This window comes from Octopus bimaculoides, chromosome 8, assembly GCF_046866305.1.
Source record: "Octopus bimaculoides isolate indiv1 chromosome 8, ASM4686630v1, whole genome shotgun sequence".
In the NCBI taxonomy this organism is placed as follows: Eukaryota; Metazoa; Mollusca; class Cephalopoda; order Octopoda; family Octopodidae; genus Octopus; species Octopus bimaculoides.
Window position 1 is genome coordinate 287,225 of NC_142935.1, and position 17,500 is coordinate 304,724.

Here is a 17,500-nt window from a genome sequence, read left to right on the forward strand (position 1 = left end):
GTAGACTACCGCTCTAAACACCCCAGTAACAGTTACCCGTCCTAGATACTGAGCTCCGGAGAGAAAATACAAGAATTGACGGAACTGTTCCACCCTGTCTACTCCACTCACACCACTCTAAACCTGTGGTTGATCCACGGGTAACCCGTAGTGACTCTGCGATATCAAGTACTGCCAAGATCAACATCCTCGTAGCAGCCTTAGTTGGTGTAATGAGGAATGTATCCCCACTATGCCAACCACAACAACAACACATCCAGCACCATATATTCCGAATGCAACGTTCCGGATACACACAGCATTACAGAATCAGGGTGTACAATGGAGCGGAAACAAAATTCGAACGCATCCTAAGAGATGCTGAAAACGGTATATGGCCCCTGTACCGCAACAAGTTCTGGAATAGGTTAGAGGGGGAGGCCAACAAAAGAAATAAGAACGATACTTGGTATGATAACAAGAAGTTTCACAGTGTAATGTTTGTTGATGCTACACCTATGAACGTATTAAGTAAGGCATTCAAGAAAATCCTGCACACAACTGGCCTTAAGATCAAAGTTGCAGAAAAGACAGGTAGGATTATCAAATCTGTATTATGTAGATCATATCCGTTTGATAGAATCATCTGTCAAAATAATTGTGCAGTATGTCCTACCAGATCAAGTGCCAAGAAGGAGCTTGCGCGACTAACCCAGAGTCATACATTGGTGAGACTTCTAGGAGTATCAATGATAGGCTCAAAGAACACCTGGACAACTGCATTGAAAAGAAACCAAACTCCATCTTCTACCAGCATGCTGTAGACTGCCACAAGGGCTCGTTAGGGAGACTTAATTTAAATATCTTATCCACACATCCCACTGATGCAATGCTGAGACAAGTCACTGAAGCTGTCTGTATACAGGAATACAAACCCTCTCTCAACCGTAAATGCGAGTGGGGTAACATCCAGATTCCACTCGGGAGTACACCTCTATAATCACCCTCCTCTCTCTTTTACATGTGGAATTCCATTCCCTACATACATGTTGAGATGCATAATACATACATATATGTAGTTATATATAACCGTATGAGCGTATATAGTTTGATATGTATGTACGTATGTGCAGATGCATATGTGTGTGCACGTGTGTGTATGTGTTGCGCGTTGTGTATATGACTATGTGCGTATGAACATGTGTAGATATGAGTATGTGTAGATACATCTATGTGTGGCATGTTTATGTGTGTTAAAAAAAAGGTTTTAATAAAATAACAATATTAAAAAAATGCATGTTTGAATTTAACCGTTATCCTTGTATTAGTGTCATATATATTTGTATATATGTATGTGTGTGTGTATATATGTATAGGTGTAGTGATGGATAAGCGTATATGTGTGTATACTTTAAGATTATACGTATATTTGTGAGTGTGTGTGAGTGTCAATATGAGCGTGTGTACTTGTATATACGTATACGCAAGGTTATATATGTGCATATAAGCAAGGTTATATATGTGCATATAAGCAAGGTTATATATATGCATACAAGCAAGGTTATATATGTGCATATAAGCAAGGTTATATATGTGCATATAAGCAAGGTTATATATGTGCATATAAGCAAGGTTATATATGTGCATATAAGCAAGGTTATATATGTGCATATAAGCAAGGTTATATATGTGCATATATGCATACATTCGTTGTATCCATTCACCGTTAGACGGTGGTGAGAGGGACAAAGGCACACAGACACACATATATGTGTGTGTGTGTGTTTACATATGTGTAGATGCATATGTGTGTGTATATACAACCTTCAACAAAGTAAGTCGTGTATACAACTTGAACTGACGCACATATCCGTACATAAACATACGTTCACATGTACACAAACTCACACCCGTATCTCTATCCGTCTATATATCTGTACTTACACCCGTGCAGTTGGCACATGTGAAATTGCATTGTTGTTATGTAGTTTCATCATTACGTATAAGCTACACAGCAAAAGTACGTAAAGGGAAGCAAGCAGACCATGTTGATATATAATAACAATGTAATGTTAGTATTAGTTATGTTAAAGCAATGGGCATATATACACAAATGTGCCCCACCAATTTGCACGTACACAGATGATTACGCGATATAGGTATATGTGTGTGCCTCTCTCTCTCTCTCTCTCTCTATATGTGTATATATATATATATATATATATATATATATATATATATATATATATATGAACGTTATATATACATTCACGTTAAATATACAGATACTTAAATGGTCAAATATATTTACATATTTCTACAAAATGATATATCTAAAGTTTGATGATAAAAGTACGTTAAAAAAAAGTCACTGAAGCTGTCTGTATACAGGAATACAAACCCTCTCTCAACCGTAAATGCGAATGGGGTAACATCCAGATTCTACTCGGGAGTACACCTCTATAATCACCCTCCTCTCTCTTTTACATGTGGAATTCCATATATATATATGTGTGTGTGCGTGTGTGTATTTGTATGTATCTATATGCATGTGATTGCATATCTATGCATTCACACACACACACATGCTTCCATATACACAAACAGGAGAGACATGTGTATAATCCGCGCTGGAAACAACGTTTATAGGCGGAAGCAAACTTCATGTTACGGTAATGAGGGAAGTAGTGGGGGATGGGCGCGGTGGAAGCGGCGCTACCAAATTACTGAGTAGATACTAGCAGATGGGAGAGAGGAAAAGAGTTTTTTTTATATAGAAAAGTACGTGTACATACATATGCAAATGCATGCACACACACACACACACACACACACACACACACTGACCGCGAAGAATATGCATCAGTGAAACACGACCTAAATAATATATTCCATGAACACATTCCATCCGCCTTAGAAGACGCCCTTGAAAATGGGGGCTTCTCTACCAAAATAAACCGAAGGCCGAAAGAGATTATATTAAGAGCCATCGACGACATAGGAAGAGATTATCTACAACTATGTAATGAACCCTCGTTCTGGCAGATTAACGCTTGTATATATGCATTGGCTGTTGCTACGAAACAATCTATGAACGACACACACACTTTAAATAAACATAACAGGAATGAGCATAAAACCATAAGCGAGAGAACTGTGCCAGCATGCGTTCTGAAAACAGAGAAGAGAATTGCATGGTTACTGAAGACCATCAGTCAAGGGACAATGCTTATCGCCTGCAAAGAAACAGGCTACTATACGTCCCACCAGCAGAGATCAAAGAAAAGGATGGAAGTAACGTTTGGGGACAGTAAGAAAGCAACCCTCAGGTGTAAACTAATCACTCTCAAACAAGAATTGAAGGCTGTCAGTGAGAGACTCCGATGCCAGAAGAGAGTAACTGAACGTAGAAGGATAAGCAGAAAGTTTAGCCAAAACCAGGCAGTGGAGTATAGAGACATGAGAGGGAAGACAGTGAGCATTACTGAACCCCCTTCGCAAGATGATGTGGACTCCTTCTGGAGAAAGATCTGGGGAGAAGAAAAGTTTAACCGAAATGCTCTATGGCTGCAGAAAATAAAAAATGATTATTGTCCGGGGATTATACCCAAGACATACAAGATTGACGGTGATGTTCTTGCAACTGTCCTCCAAAAACTCCATGATGGTAAAGCACCGCGTAGGGACCTGATCGTTGGATACTGGTACAAGAAGCTTACCTGTTACCAACCGTACCTTATTAAACTGTAGCAGCAAGCCCTCAATGGAGATGGCAGCATACCAGACTGGTTGGCTCTGGCGGAAACAAAGCTTGTTCCGAAAAGCAAGGAAACCCAATTGGCAAAAAATTACAGGCCGATTGCATGCCAAAATTTAATGTATAAGATTTATACAGCATGCCTAAGCAGATTCCTCCAAGACCACTGTGAAAACAATAGTATAATCACAGCTGAACAAGCAGCTGGGAAGAAAGGAGTCTGGGGATGTACTGAACAACTACTTATAAATAAGGTAGTAATGACGGAGGTACGGCAGCACAGAAGGAATCTGGTCTCCATGTGGCTTGACTATAAAAAAGCCTTCGACTCTGTCCACCATTCGTGGATGCTAGAAGCCCTCCGACTTGCTAAAGTCCCAGGGAACTTGATTAATGCCATATCTAACCTGACATCTTCCTGGGCCACCTCTCACACAGACATCTGGAGACGTCTCTATGAGAGGTCGTAATACTTGTGAGAGGAAGTAGGACAGTCTATAGTTGGGGCACCACCTTTAGCTGAGCAAAACGACCCCAGGACTTATTCTATCGGTCTCTTTTGCCAAACCTCTAGGTTACGGGGACGTAAACACACCAGCATCGGTTGTCCAGCAATGCTAGGGGCACAAACACAAACATAAACACACATATATATATAGATAGATAGATAGATAGATACGACGGGCTTCTTTCAGTTTCCGTCTACCAAATCGACTCACAAGGCTTTGGTCGGCCCGAGGCTATAGTTGAAGTCACTTGCCCAAGGTACTATGCAGTGGGACTGAACCCAGAACCATATGGTTGGTAAGCAAGCTACTTACCACACAGCCACCCCTTCGCCTATTCACATAGCCACCCCGGCACCATATATATGTTTCTTTATGTTTCTTTATATTTTAAAGTTTATTTTCATTATTATTCTAATTCTTCATTCTTTTGGGTTTTATATACTTCTAATTACCATTTACAGACATTTACATATATACACACATCCTTTTATCTTCTAGACAAGTGGTATAGACAAATAGAATAAAAAATCTCTCTACTTAAATTGTAATTATCCCATGGATGACCAGTAACTCCAGGGATATCATATTTCAAGTTTAATGGAGCTTGACACTATCTGTCAGACACACCTCATGTATGTCTGTCTATTCATACATACATATCTACATACATACCCACACACTCATTTATTCATACATACATGCATTCATACATATATATATATATATATACATATATACATATGTACATACATACACATATATATATATACATACATATGTATATATCAAACAATAAGCAACACGGATTTCAAAAGTGATTGCAGTACGCACGTTTCATGCTACTTCAATTTATTTAAGTAATGTGAGCATTACCTTAAATGCAATATGAAGAGCAATCTTCAGCTGCACGAAAATGCAGAAAAAAGACATATTATAAATGTGGTAACATATTAAATCCAAGTGGGAGAGAGCATACATAAAATCCAAATGTGAGGAAGAATATATAAGTCCATCTTGACATAGCGGAGTCTATCAGGCTAGTAATTGATTCTAGACAAAAGTTTTAACTGTCTCAGAATTCTATTGTTTCTTATCTAGTGGCCATAGCAAAGGGACAATTACTTCTAAAGAGAGGGAAGGTGTAAGCAGTATGCATGGACAAGGCTATAAAAGTATTAGAATCTAGAGGTTTCACTGGTCATAGTAGTATCAGGTCATTTTATGACTATCAAAATGTTGAGGAATTAATGTTGAGGAATTATAGCCCTAGGTATATGGGTCAAATAGGTTTTTTACTTTTAGTCTGAATAGAGTAACAGTATAGTGGTACAGACAACAACAGAACTCTAACTAATGTTTACACAATAAGAGGTATGTTAATAAAATAAATAAAATGAGATGTAATTATCTTCCACAAAAATCATGAAATAATGTCAATAAAAGTCCTATTTTTTAAAAAATTTAAAAGTGTGAGTAGAGCAATGCACACATGATACCCTAAGGTCTAATCTATTATTGATTAGATTAGGATTGTTCCTAAGTTTAAAAATTTCATATATTTCCATAGAACACAATTCACATCCATATCTATTATTTCTATAAGGTTGAGCTTTTGTTATAATTTCCCATTTAAAGAATTTAATACATTAGGTGGATGATTGGATAATCTACTTACATATCTAGTAGTTTCATTTTCTTTTCTATATGGGTGGTATAATCTAGTTTCTATGTTGAGAGTGGTATCTAAGAAATTTACAATTTTATTACCATATTCATAAGTAATGTCTAAGTTAAAACTTTTAAAAATTTTTCTGATTTTCTTTCTTATTCTCTCAATGAATGATTTGCTATTACTAGGGATGATGAATAAAGCATCATCTCTATATAGACCACCTTTTAGTTCAGGGATTTCTTTGTTTAAGCAATATAAGAGGTAAGGGCCAAACAGACCGATAGAATAAGTACTAGACTTACAAAGAATAAGTCCTTCTCTCCCCCCCCCCCCGCCCAACAAAAGTACATCGAGTGAAAGCCAATGCCAAGACGATGCTGATTTGTTTCATCGATGTAAAAGGAATTGTCCACACAGAATAAAAGATAAGAGATACATACACACACACACACACACACACACACGTACATACACATATATTATCGTAAATTTGATAAGGAAGTATAAACTTCACAATTTTACCTTTAAACATAAAGATAAGAGACAGCAAGGAATTGTCATGCCACAAATTATGTATATATTATGTACATATGTATATATATATGTATAGATGTATGTACGAGTGGATTTGGTAGACGGAAACTGAAAGAAGCCCGTCGTATATATCTATGTATGTGTGTATGAGTGTCTGTGTTTGTCCCCCAAACATCACTTAACAACCGATGCTGGTGTGTTTATGTCCCCGTAACTTAGCGGTTCGGCAAAAAGAGACCGATAGAATAAGTACTAGGCTTCCAAAGAATAAGTCCTGGGGTCGATTTGCTCGACTAAAAGTGGTGTTACAGCATGGCCACAGTCAAAAGACTGAAACAAGTAAAAGAGTAAAAGAGTATACATGTATATATATATATATATATATATATATATATATATACAGACATACATATATATATATAGATATATATATATATATACAGAATCCTTTGCGTTTTGTTTTTATTTTACATTTCCAATTTTTATATATATATATATCATCATCATCATCATCGTCATTGAACGTCCGCTTTCCATGCTAGCATGGGTTGGACGATTTGACTGAGGACTGGTGAAACCAGATGGCTACACCAGGTTCCAATCTGATTTGGCAGAGTTTCTACAGCTGGATGCCATTCCTAACGCCAACCACTCAGAGAGTGTAGTGGGTGTTTTTTACTTGCCACCGGCACGAAGGCCAGTCATGCTGTACTGGCAACGGCCACGCTCAAAATGGTGTATTTTATGTGCCACCCGCACAAGAGCATCACCTCATCCCAGGTCTTCCTGGGCCTACCTCTTCCCTCCTATTCTAGTAGGGGATGAGGCATGATCGCACAAAACACTCACCTTAGCCCTCATCCCTGTCTTTCACTGCTAAACCCAACATTAAACCATGATCAACACTCGCAACAAACCTTCATCTTCAGTACTGATCCTGTTTAATCTCTACCCTCCCCATCGCTACAAAGCCTAACCCCTAGTTCAAACTTTGATCTCTTACCTAACTATTCTCTCTAAAAACCATTCACAAATCCCCAAGCTAACCCTAATATAGTCTAAAGTCTGAACCCCAATCCTAACAACAAACCCTCAACAAAATAAGAAAAACAGCAAATACTCAACAAAATAAGAAAAACTACTTACCTTTGGCAATTTGCCAACTATAACAGAAAACATGATATGCAAACAACGAGCAAAATATCAACCAACAACATTTGAACGTCAGATTTTTTTTAAAGTCAAATTTTTTATTTTTAAAGTCAGATTGTTTTTTTTTTTAAAGTCAGATTATTATTTTTTTTTTTTAACCCTTTCGTTACTAACCCGGCCGTAGCCGGACGAAAAGATTTTTGGTTCATAAGACTAACCCGGCCGTAGCCGGCCGAGCATACCCATTGTTATTTAAATGTATATTTGAACCCAAATCTCGTTAATACAGTCGTTAAAACACCTGATTTCACTTTGCAAACAGTTGAGTTATTGTCTCCCACATTGTTTGGCCTGATATTTGAACTCAGTGAATTTTGGAAGATTTCTTTCCACATTTTTTGCGGCGTTGATTTTTTTCAACTTTGAAGATGGAGAGGAGTTTCATGCTATCAAGCAGTGATTCCGAATTTGAAGGTTTTTCAACAGAAGATATGGAGATATCGAAGAAAAGAATGAATGAGCTACAAAAGCACGTGGTGAACGATAAGGAATCGGATATTTCTGGATCCGAAACCGAAATCAGCGATTCTGAAAGCGGCGACGGTGACAGCGAGGATGATTTTACACCAGAATGGAGTAAAAATTAAAACAAACGTTTTTATTATCAATTTTTGTGAGGAAACAGGGTCTAGCCATAGTCTTTCTCAGGAAGCGAAACCTTTAGACTTCCTTTTCATGCTTGTTTCAACTGATTACTGCGGAAACAAACCGTTACGAAGAATGTAAACGAACCGGGAAAAAAAAGATAGCTTGCGGTTTCCTGTAACTGTAGATGAAATACGGGCATTTTTTGCCATAAATATTATTATGGGTAGGAATTTCAACCATGTTTCGTGGTCTGCTACCACAACAGCTCCTTTATAGGATCCAGTTAGCTCAAGACATCATGAGGAGGAACCACGTCCGGTTTCGGCCCCTACTCCTCTACCGTTTTGATGTGGCGGGGCCAGTTCTGGTGTTGGGTGGATGTCTTCTTTCACTGTTTGTGACTGTTCTAATTCAACTGTGGAATGTCCTTCGCTATGGTTATTTTCCGGAAGGTTCTCGCCACACGTCTTACGGTTCATCAACCCGCGTTGTTGAATTACTTTCTTCTGACATACCTTCCCTTGGTGGATTAGGATCCAGTTAGCTCAAGACATCATCAGGAGGAACCACGTCCGGTTTCGGCCCCTACTCCTCTACCGTTTTGACGTGGCGGGGCCACCCCCTTTCGGAGGTGTCTTCAGCTCTGGTGTTGGGTGCATGTTACCCAGACTAACAAATTACTGGAGCGATCAGGAACCTTTTGGCGATGAATATATTTCCAGTATTATGAACGAGTACGATTCGTGAAGCTGAACCAATATTTACATGTGAGGGACACTAGCAGTACCCCCCCCCCCCCCCAGTACGTGGAGAACTTTGAGACAAAAATTATGCAATAGAATTGATTAAGAACCCTTTCTTTAATTATGTTCCAAATATCACATTAATATCTCTTTTACTTGTTTCAGTCTTTTGACTGTGGCCATGGTGGAGCACCGCCTTTTAGTCGAGCAAATCGACCCCAGGACTTACTCTTTGGAAGCCTAGTACTTTTTCTATCGGTCTCTTTTGCCGAACCGCTAAGTTACGGGGACATAAACACACCAGCATCGGTTGTCAAGCGATGTTGGTGGGGGGGGGGGGACAAACACAGACATACAAACACATACACACATACATATATACATACATACATATATACGACAGGCTTCTTTCAGTTTCCGTCTACCAAATCCACTCACAAGGCTTTGGTCGGCCCGGGGCTATAGTAGAAGACACTTGCCCAAGATGCCATGCAGTGGGACTGAACCCGGAACCATGTGGTTGGCAAAACAGCCACTCCTACACACATATATATATATATAGGAGGGGCTTCTTTCAGTTTCCGTCTACCAAATCCACTCACAAGGCTTTGGTTGGCCCGAGGCTATAGTAGAAGACATTTGCCCAAGATGCCACGCAGTGGGACTGAACCCCGGGACCATGTGGTTGGTAAGCAAACTACTTACTACACAGCCACTCCTAAAAGTTATAGGTGTTTAATGAGACTAGTCTAAATTCATGATTATTTTAGAATTTAATTGAAACTCATGAGGGGTGTATTTTGGCCAGAAATATAGTAACGAAAGGGTTAAAGTCAAATTTTTAATTTTTAAAGTCAGATTGTTTTTTTTTTTTTGTTTCTTATGTCGAATCATGAAATAGAAAAACTACTTACCTTTGGCAATTTGCCAACTATAACAGAAAACATGATATGCAAACAACGAGCAAAATATCAACCAACAACATTTGAACGTCAGATTTTTTTTGATTTTTTTAATGTGTTGAATCATGAAATACACTTGTTTACTAAATACAGTTGTCCTTGGATTCACACAGTATTCTTTATCGAAACTTATCAACCACATAAGGTTCTTACCACATTGTCTTAGAATGAAATTACTATATACAGGGGGACCCAAAAGTAGGTTCGCAGTTCTTCAACAATCTCTTTTGCATTCATATATTAACAGTTTAGATCTTAATTATAAAACAATATGAAACCATTATTCTATGCTAATTTAGTTAATTGTAAGGTAGAAGGCATGTAAATAGCACCTTTTGAGCGGGATCGTTACCAGCGTCGCCTTCCTGGCATCTGTGCCTGCGACACACGTGAAAGTGCATTGCATCCACAAGTCATCAAGCTAATCATTATCATGCGAAATGAAGTTGATGTTTTTATTTATAACAGAAACAAATTAATTATTGCAATGAAAATAAGAAATACAATTAACATGTATATGTATCATCATCATCATTTAACATTCGTTTTTCAGGCTGTCATGGGTTGGACTATTTCACATGATCTGAGACGAATTACTACACTTAGCTCTAATGTGTGTTTTGACATGGTTTCTCTATGTCTGAGTAACAGTTTCGGTAACACTGACACTAGAAAAATTACCAAGTAAATTTCAAGGCAGAGTAGATTGCTAGTAGTGAGAGAGGTGGCTTCATCCTCAGCTGTAGTATGATAGAGGGACAGGTAGAGGTGTGTTGCTGCAGAGAAAGCACATGGCTACCCCGCATCTAATTATCACGTTTTCGTTGCTAAAGTGAAACTAAGAAACAGAAAACTGTGTAAGCCAAGGAACAACTGTATTTTATGAAAACATTGCAAAAGGAATTAAACTGAAACAGATATCAACAGGACACATACAACCCATGCTAGTATGGAGAAAATGATGATTACTTATTTATTATTATTATTATTATAACAACAACAACCACAATGATAGTAACACCCTACACTCTTCCTTCTACAACCCTAACCCTAACAACTAATCTTATGACATGACAAGGATCTCCCCCACAGACTTACCCTTCAACAAAAGGGTATGTATCCCACCCCAAATCGACAGTGAAACAGAAGCAAAGATCTCCTTAGCAAGAAATAGACTCCGACATATCTTAGACTAATACAACAAATCCACTAAAAAACATAGTGAGGAGGGGACCCACCAAATCAGCTCCTCTGTTGACAGAGGCCTACATAAACTGAGACAGCGAATTAGGAACAGGGAATTAGTGTGCCTCCCTACGGACAAGTCTGGCAGACTGTCAATAGACAGCCGTCAGAACTATGTCCAAACCATGCAACAACACATCAGTAACATGAGAGAAGTTACACAAGAACATGAAAAAGTGGAAAAAAATCCTCAACGCACACATGGGAATGTGGTGCAACATACTCCAACGTACAAAAAGGACAGCACACAATTTCCAAGCTACCAACAACGACATTCCTACACTATATGGGTTACTCAAAGACCACAAACCCTACATAAACCCTGTCATGGGACCTCCAACCAGACCAGTTTGTGGAGCAAATATCTCCAGCATCTGTACACTGTCCTAATTCCTCTCACAAGTATTACGACCTCTCATAGAGACGTCTCCAGATGTCTGTGTGAGCATGGAAGATCTTCCTCAGTAGAATCAGTACTTGCAACTACTCCGACGACCTCACAGGTTGTGTAGTGGGTAGTATGGATGTGATTTCACTCTACCCATCTATAGACATAGATTTTGCTGTGGGGATATGCATTCAGGTGATCTGTGAGAGTGAAGTGGAATTCCGCAAGGTCAACACGAGGGAACTGGGCCTCCTCCTCAGACTAAGCTACGACAGTAACTATTTGGATGACCATGACCTCAGTAGATTCTGCCCCACCAGGCCACAGAGGGGAAGACCACCCATCATCACTTCAGCAGTGAAAAAGAAGCACCACTCAACACTGGAGTGGCTGGACTGCACCCACCCAAAATCTGAGAACAACAATCAGGTGAAGGAAATGATGGCTCATGCAATAGGGGCCAGTATAAAAACCACCTTGAAGAACCACATAGTAAAGTTCAACAAAAAACTATACATGCAGGTTCAAGGTGCAGCCATCGGCGTTGGTGTAGCTGGAGATGTGGCCGGCCTCTTCATGACCTGTTGGGACAGAAAACTCAAACATATGTTAGCAGAACGGTCCACAACTCTTCTACTTTACAGCAGATATGTAGATGACATTAATATCATAGTTAGAACCAACTTTTATTTATATGCGATGTAATTGTTCCTTTTTGGAATGGCATTGTTAGGGAGGTGTGAGTGGCCAGATCTGGCCAGTTTGAACCTAAAACAGAATATTTGGGCCTCAACGGGCCCTGCCTTATTTAACATTGTCCCAAAACTGATCAAAGAGGAAAAGGATCCTATCAGCTTTTTCAAGGAATACCAGGTGAGCTACCCATACCTGGGTACAACTCACTCAACAAGAACTCCCCACTTGAGTGGACCATGATACCGCAAAACTTGGCTTTAAAAGGATTTAGATAATCCTATCAGGTGGTGCTATTAAATTGGACATGGCCTGGACCAATCTTTGGTTGAAACATATCAAAGTTTTATCTAAGATATACATATGTACATATGCATCATCATCATCATCATCATGGGTTGGATGGTTTGACTGAGGACTGGCAAGCCAGCAGGCTGTACCAGGTTTCATTCTGATCTGGTAAGGTTTCTACAGCTGGATGCCCTTCCAAATGCCAACCACTACAAGAGTGAAGTGGGTGCTTTTACGTGGGCCAGTCAGGCAGCACTAGCAACAACCATGCTCAAATGGTGCTTTTTACATGCCACTGTATATACATATATATATGTATATATGTATGTATGTATGTGTTTGTATCGTAGAGGCCTGTGGCTTAGTGGTTGCAGTGTGTCCTGCCCTCAATTGCAAGGCTGTGAGTTCCCGGTGGTGGTGTTGTGTCCTGCCATTCAGCTGGCAGAAAGGAGTTGTACATGGGATTCAAAAAGGGCCATTCTTGTCCCATTCTCAGTCACACTGAGCCTCCATGAGAACTATGTTAAGGATTATGCAATGTCTGTGGAGTGCTCAGCCACTTGTATGCTAATTTCACAAGCAAGTCGTTCCATTGATCAGATCATTGAGCACTCATCGTCATAACTGACGGGAATGCCTGTTAGTGGTTGGCATTAGGAAGGGCATCCAGCTGTAGAAACTCTGCCAAATCAGATTGGAGCCTGGTGTAACCAGTCCTCAGTCAAATTGTCCAACCCATGCTAGCATGGAAAGCGGACGTTAAACGACGATGATGATGATGATGGTATACATATATATATATATATATATATATATATGTATCCTATGAGATTAAAAGCATTCATTAAAGTTAGTCTCATGTTCCACCTGATGTACATCTGTGTGCGTGTGTTCAATGATGTTTAATTTTATTCAAACCAACACCAAACAGCTAATTATTCACCCACACACAGTCTCATAGACTCTATTATACATTAATCTATATTTATCACTTGTCAACTACTTTTACGCGATAGTTTCAGGTTTTTATCCAAGTGGTCGGAAACACAGACTTTTTTAAACGGTCTTTGTCCCAGCTTTTAAAACAAACGACAAAATGCTTTTATATCACATGATTAGGAACATCGTTGATGCTCTGCTTGTTGCTTAGGAAACGGATAATTAAAACTTCATTCAATGTCTACAATTCAAAGCAAACTGACTTTTGCTCAGGGCAGTGGGCAACCAGCCTCCTCCAGTGGGTTCCATTCAGCTTCTATCGTCACACATCCATTCTACATAATGCTGAGGAATTTCAACCATGTTTCGTGGTCTGCTACCACAACAGCTCCTTTATAGGATCCAGTTAGCTCAAGACATCATCAGGAGGATCCACGTCCGGTTTCGGCCCCTACTCCCCTACCATTTTGACGTGGCGCCTCCCCCCCTTTCGGAGGTGTCTTCAGCTCCGGTGTTGGGTGCATGTCTTCTTTCTTCTATTCCCTGGCCTCTTCGATGCAGCATCAACGAGTGTCAGCGTCCGACTGATTGTAAGAATAAATAAAAGTTTGGTTCATTCTTACACAATGAACCAAACTACATCTCTTTCTCACGCATTATGATTACCTCTCACTCCCCAATCTTGTCGTCCTCTTGGCCCAGGGCCACTGTATCCTTACTCTCTGCTTGCCCCCGACCTGTGTATTCTACCCACATGCCTTCTCTCACTCTAGTATTGCCATCTGCTAGCCCCACCCCCAACCTGGATGTTCCACCAACACATAACAAGAACATTTTGCCCTCACCCTACCTCGACAAACCAATCCACGTCTCTTCTCTTCTCTTTCTCGCAATTCCTCCTTCACTCCACAATCTCCTACAAATCATGCTTACTTGCTAATGGGAGCTTTGGCTCCCTAAACATCGGAGACAGAGGGGATAGTCACAACTGGATTGCCTGTGATCATACTTCTGCTTACTCAGGGTTTAGCTGGAGCAAAATGACAACATAAGCACACGATATCTGCCCCCCACCCCATCACCCTGCCCCTCCCCACTGCTCCTGACACAAATCAGCCCACATGTGGGAACTGGTCTTCATTTAGAAATAGCAGACAAATCTCCCTCAAAATCACACCACATTGCTGTCTTCAAAAAACACGAGATCATGTTGGATGGTCAAGGATGGAAACCCTTTGATCATAAGTCAAGACTCTGACTGCAGCTGAAACCAGGCTCTCTCTGCTGAAAATAGCAGGTAAATGATCCTCACCTCACTTCTGAACTTCTTCAATAAAGAAAGAAGGACACCCGAAGTCATGCACTTCTAAATATGAGATGGTCATGGTTGAGGCATCTGTGGTCATAGACCTTCTCCACCGAGGCTGGCCTAGGGTTAAACAACGAAAAACCAACAGTGACACTTATAGAACAGGATGACTCCATCACCACCAGGCACCAGATAAACACACACACACACACTGACCTCCCCCACCGTGTTGTGTGTGAACAGTTTTCTGTTGCCATGGAAATGTTGACATGAATAATAACAACATGGTGGTGGTGGTGGTGGTAGTTTAGTCCCAGGTCAATCCAGTCACAGCAGACACTCCAGCTGTGACCATCTTGCCTTTCCCCTAAAATTTTGTTTATACAATGTAACTATTTCTAAAATGGGAGCCATTTCAGGGAGATTTGGCTGCTATTTCTCCCAGCTCTAGCTACCATGTAGATGCCTCCCACATTGGTCCATACATAAGAGAGGAGTAGGGTGTGATTTGAGGGAGATTTAGCTGCTATTTCTAATAATGTAGTTAGTAGTGGCGGATCTCCCTCATTGGTTTGTGGTGGAAAGTGGTGGTGGTGAAAGTAGGAGTTGCAGCTTAGGTGATTGTTTAGCCCTAGGCCAACCATGATACGGCTGTTCAATGAACAAAGGCGTTCCAATCACGACCAACCTGTGGATTTAAAGTAAACGTACAGGGCTACATTATATCAGGTCGTTAAGAATGAAATGATCCGATTTTGAACTGAAAGTTTATTTTAGTTTATCTCAACGAAAAGCAATGCAGTTAATCAAAGAATGCACCTAAATCATCAACACAATTTTGCCATTTTATCAATAACTTATTTATGCTGGGAGCAAAGAATTCTGGAAAGCAACATATAGGTATATGCATATATACACACATACATGTACATGCCTACTTATATATGTATATATATACATGCATATATTGGTACAGGGCATCAAAGAAATGTGAACAAAAAGAGAACCGAGAACATAAAAAAAACACAAACAATGAACATCGAAAGAAACAAACAGAGAAACGAAACAGGCAACATAAAGAACATTCCCTTCATCAGTTGCCCCCTGTTTTATATACTCCGCATTTCAAAGGCAGGGACCAGATGAGACTTCGTTAAAACAGTCCTTCCCGCAGAAGGTTAAAGTGGTAACAAAAACAGAACAACAAGAACAAAACAGTAAAAACAAACGGTGAGGACTGTTGAGACTTAACGAGCTTTGAGAAGAGACAGGTAAAAGCACAAGGACTTGCATGGCTTCCAATTAACAGCCAGGGACCCTGTAAATAAATACATCTTTACACAAAAATGTACATACATCCAAAAAAAACCAAAAAAAAAAACCATACGTAAATGCATATTGATATATTTGTATGTACATTTTTGTGTAAAGATGTATTTATTTACACATAGGTTTATTTATATATTCATATATGAGTGTACTTGTGAATAAGTAGGGGAGCATATTTGTGTAGATGTATTTTTTATAAAAAAATATATGTCCATATTTAGATGTATGTGTGTGTGTAAATATACATGTGTGTATATGATTGTGTATACAAGTTTATGTGAGTGTGTATGTCCACACATGTATGTATATGTATGTATGTATATGTATATATATATGTGTCTGTGTGTGTGTGTGTATATATATATATATATATATATATATGTGTGTGTATATTTTGATATATATATAGATATGTGTGTGTGTGAGTGTATCTGTGTGTATGTATGTATATATGTATACTTGTGTGGGTGTGTGTACGTATGTTTGTAAGTATATATGTGTGTATATGTGTACATATCTATGTATATGTATATATAATTGTGTATGTATTTGTATAAATCCATATGTATGAGTCATTAGGTTCTGTATGTATGTACATATATCTGTATGTATGTGTGTGTATATATGTATGTATGCATGTATGTGTGTTTGTGTGTATATATATGTATGTATATGTATGTATGTATGTTTGTGTGTATATATATATATGTATATATATATATGTATGTATGTGTATGTGTATGTATGTATATATGAAAACACTTGAGTTCTTTTTCTTTTATATATATGTATTTGTATGTATGTATGTATGTATGTGCATGTGTGTGTTTACGTATGTGTTTGTATACATGTATGTATATGTATATGCGTATCTGTTTATTCGGTTATAGGCGTAGATGTATATGTATGAGTATATGTATGTGTCTATTTCTATTTATACATGTGTATATATATATATGTATATATGTGTGTATGGGGACATGCACACATATGGGTATATTTGTATAGGCATGGGTACGTATGTGCATATGTGTAAATGTGGATGTATGTGTGTATACGTGTGTGTGTGTATATATATATATATGTGTATATATATGTGTATATATATATATATGTGTGTATATGTCTTTATGTATGCATGTATGTTTTCACACAGTTATATGTATGTGTTGTCCAATTCTCTAACGGTTTTTTTCAAGTGAATCAAGTCATAACCTTATCCATCTATTGTTTTCATAATCGGTCATAATGTCTTACGTTTAAGATGGTTCCCATGCATTCCCTGAAGAGAAGGTTACAATTTTAATATCAAAGATCCCTATGGAGCACACAGGTTGTAATCCTTTGAAA

At 38.9% G+C, this 17,500-nt stretch overlaps 1 protein-coding gene and 1 long non-coding RNA gene across 5 annotated transcripts in view; one reads left to right on the forward strand and one right to left on the reverse strand.

Annotated features, from left to right (window-relative positions):
* The window catches only part of LOC149134280 (uncharacterized), an 880,637-nt gene that overhangs the window by 272,293 nt on the left and 590,844 nt on the right, over nucleotides 1-17,500 (reverse strand). The gene's annotated exons all lie outside the window — the stretch shown is intronic.
* The window catches only part of LOC149134281 (uncharacterized), a 438,594-nt gene that overhangs the window by 266,341 nt on the left and 154,753 nt on the right, over nucleotides 1-17,500 (forward strand). The gene's annotated exons all lie outside the window — the stretch shown is intronic.